At 33.5% G+C, this 3,131-nt stretch overlaps 1 long non-coding RNA gene across 2 annotated transcripts; it reads left to right on the top strand.

Moving 5' to 3' along the window:
• Positions 1-1,356: 1,356 nt before the first annotated feature.
• Positions 1,357-2,476, top strand: LOC102598813 (uncharacterized). Of its 2 annotated transcripts, XR_001472240.1 has the most exons (3): positions 1,357-1,429; positions 2,221-2,314; positions 2,464-2,476. It is a non-coding gene; the product is annotated as an uncharacterized lncRNA (long non-coding RNA). The 2 variants fall into 2 exon arrangements; XR_001472239.1 differs by lacking the exon at positions 2,464-2,476 and having other exon boundaries at positions 2,221-2,317.
• The last annotated feature ends 655 nt before the right edge of the window (positions 2,477-3,131 follow it).

Genomic DNA, 3,131 nt, shown 5'->3' with positions numbered 1-3,131 from the left:
TATGAAATGCGAGATAATACTCATAGAAATGTCATGATAATAATTAATTAAATTTTATATTTATAATTAATTGTTTAATTACTTGTATGTATAACTTTCAATGTCTTATCTCGTTTTATGAAATAGACAATAGAACATCGTAAATTACTGTACAAAGCAAGTTCTATCAAGATTATTACGTTCAATCTTGAATAGATGTCAAGTGTAGTGATCATATTGTAGGCAATGGCATGTAAAGGATAATTCATCGGAGTATGAAATACGTTGATTAATTGTATACTCCTCGAGTAGTTTAACAAACCAAGTCTTATATATTAGTGTTTCAGATATGAAATACATTATCAATTAAAGAAATACCGATGATCAATTCAAGGAGATTTATATATTAAATTTGATATTGATAAACTTTATTGTTGATCGATAAATTAAATTTATATAATTAGGAGGTATATAAATTAAATTTATAAAATTAAACTTCTGTTGATGTGTGTGTGTATATATATATATATATAATTTTAATTAATAAAATTGACCTCAAGAGGTGAGTTTATATTAAAATAAATTAATAAATACCGATCTTAAGAGACCCTTCGAGGTGGCCCAGTAGTTTGGGCTTGGGACTTCCACGTTGGATGTCTCAAGTTCGAAACCCCTTGCCAGCGAAAGTAAGGGGTTTGCCTTCTGGGATGAGCTAGTTGCACCGAGCTTGCCTAGTGCGGGTTACCTCTCCTATGTGGTTTGCGAGCTATTGTATAGGAGCGGGGGTTTTTACCCTGTGCGCACCCAAAGGGTAGCAGCGACGGGTTTTCCTTGTCATAAAAAAAAATACCAACCTTAAGAGGTCGGTATAGTTAAATTATTATTTTATTTTAATAATATCAACTTTACGATGTCGATATTTATTAAATATTTTTAAATATAAATAATTATTTTAAAAGATACCGACATTTCGTGGTCGGTATATTAACACTCCTTTTGATAAAAGAATGATAAAGCTCAAAACCCTAAAACCCTAAGTCATCTTTTTCTCTCCTAACCTCTCTCACTCCTCTCAACCCCGACCCGCCCCCGACCGGCGGTCACCCCCACCCATCCCCGACCGACGCTGTAGGTCGAGCTACCTCGATCAACAGCAACAACGCAGACCGGCGGCAGCAGCAGCGCGTGGCTGGCAGCTGCAATCTCCGGCAACAGCGCGTGTCTGGAAGCTGCAATCTCCGGCAATAGAGGGAGTATACATCTAGTGGTTTGGGCATAACTCCAAGGTATGCCTTTTTTTTTTCTTTATACCTCTGATGTTTCATGAGTTCATTTTGTCTCGTTTTTCCTAAAGATGATTTCTCCTGCAGTTGCAATATGGGTGAGGGAGGTATTGCTCTTGCTGAGGCCGTGCAATCAGGGAGGTTCAGCACCTGATATAGCCGTAAAGGTTTGTATTAAAATAGGATATCATGTCCCATATTGCTTTACTCTTATAGCCTGATGCTTCTATAATTAGAATCTCATTTATCCATCAACTATTACCAACTTCAATCAATTATTGGGTGGGTATCATCGGGTGTGCTAGATGAAAATTGTTTACTGTTTAATGTTTGTATGCACTGCTTGTGAAGCAAAAATGAAAAAAAAGAAATGGCTTAAGGAACAAATAGACTAGCATTTGTTTTCTTGAGCTTCCCTCAACACTCTCTTAGCTTTACTGTATTTCTATGTCCAATTCGTCACTTCAATGAACACATATCTCTAATCTTGATTTTGTGGTTTTGGGAATTTTATTTCGAGTAAAAATTGTGTTTTTTGTTTTCTTTTCTTTCCATTGAGTTTTTGATGATCAAGATCAGTTTTTGAAGTTTTTTTGGAGTTGGGTTTTGGTTTTTACTATGTGGGGTTTCTAATAATAATGTTTTTACAAGGTTATGATTTTTGTTTTTGAGTGGCTTGGTAGTTACCTTCAGTTTAACTCTTTGTTTTGATGGATTTTTATGAAGTTGTGGGTGTCATGGTTGACTTGTAATCATTGTTTTTCCTTAGATGAAAATTGTTTACTGTTTAATGTTTGTATGCACTGCTTGTGAAGCAAAAATGAAAAAAAAGAAATGGCTCAAGGAACAAATAGACTAGCATTTGTTTTCTTGAGTTTCTCTCTTCCAATTTTGTTTGAGTGAAATGATAGATTTTGCTGGCCTTGACCAATTTGGGATTTATTGAATCTTTTTCTAGGGTTGAAAGGGTTGATTTTGCGGGCTAGGCAACTAAGGAAGCTCAACATCTAAAAAAGTTGATACAAGCTTCTTTCATCAAAGTAGGAGATAAGGTTTGGTATTTCTAAATTTTATAATGTGTTTATGTCCATCTAGTATTGATACTTAGCTTTAATTTTGTGATAATTTGTTTGTGTCCATCGAGTGTTTGTTTAGCATAAGTACCAACACTAGTTGATGACAAAATTGATTTTATTGCAAGATCGATTTGTGTCCATCTACTGTTGACACTTTTCTTTAATTTAGAAATAATATATTTGTTAAGTATAAATACCAGCACTAGTTGATCCTGTTGATAACAAAATTGATTTTCTTGCAAGATCGATTTGTGTCCATCTAGTGTTGACACTTAACTTTAAATTTAGGAATAATGTGTTTTTAAGAATAATTACCAACACTAGTTGATCCTATTGATGACAAAATTGATTTTCTTGCAAGATCGATTTGTGTCCATCTAGTGTTGACACTTAACTTTAAATTTAGGAATAATGTGTTTTTAAGAATAATTACCAACACTAGTTGATCCTATTGATGACAAAATTGATTTTCTTGCAAGATCGATTTGTGTCCATCTAGTGTTGACACTTGGCTTTAAATTTAGAAATAATATATTTGTTAAGCATAAGTACCAACACTAGTTGATGACAAAATTGATTTTATTGCAAGATCGATTTGTGTCCATCTACTGTTGACACTTTTCTTTAATTTAGAAATAATATATTTGTTAAGCATAAGTACCAACACTAGTTGATCCTATTGATGACAAAATTGATTTCTTGCAAGATCGATTTGTGTCCATCTAGTGTTGACACTTAACTTTAAATTTAGGAATAATGTGTTTTTAAGCATAAGTACCAACACTAGTTGATG

Source organism: Solanum tuberosum, unplaced genomic scaffold (assembly GCF_000226075.1).
Source record: "Solanum tuberosum cultivar DM 1-3 516 R44 unplaced genomic scaffold, SolTub_3.0 scf00598, whole genome shotgun sequence".
Taxonomy (NCBI): domain Eukaryota; kingdom Viridiplantae; phylum Streptophyta; class Magnoliopsida; order Solanales; family Solanaceae; genus Solanum; species Solanum tuberosum.
Note: the sequence above shows the minus strand (reverse complement) of the source record. Positions and strands in the feature narration are given on the sequence as shown.